This window comes from Myotis lucifugus, unplaced genomic scaffold, assembly GCF_000147115.1.
Source record: "Myotis lucifugus unplaced genomic scaffold, Myoluc2.0 scaffold_29, whole genome shotgun sequence".
Lineage (NCBI taxonomy): Eukaryota > Metazoa > Chordata > Mammalia > Chiroptera > Vespertilionidae > Myotis > Myotis lucifugus.
The window spans coordinates 597,129-597,610 of record NW_005871077.1 but is presented as its reverse complement, the minus strand read 5'-3'; positions in this window follow the sequence as shown (position 1 = coordinate 597,610).

Genomic DNA, 482 nt, shown 5'->3' with positions numbered 1-482 from the left:
GAATAGGTAGATAGGAGACTCGGTAGAATCCTATTTTCTTTTCATTAACTGGAAAGCGGAGATTTAGAAAGTTTAGAAACTTGACCCGACTGAAAAGTAGTAAGAAATGGTGGACCTTGAAAGTGACTTCAGGTTTTCTCACTGCGCAGAATATAGTCAAAACACTGCTGCAGTTAAATATTTTATCCTTTGTTTCCCCTGCATGATCTACAATAATAATCTGCTTCGTGTTGATATTTACCACTGTGTTGCTAACAATTACCTGAAAGAGAAGTTGGGGTGCTTCACTGGGCTGGAAAAAGTTTAGCTACATCAGAAAGCAGGTCTAATTAAGTAAGTTTATTCTATATATATAAAAGGCTAAGTTGACTAGCGTATGCATGATACATATAAAGCTCTCACTGGCGCCAATCACATGCGTGTATTTCCATCTGTTATTGTCGATCGTGAGTTTGGTTGACACTTCTATTATAGAGAAAGGG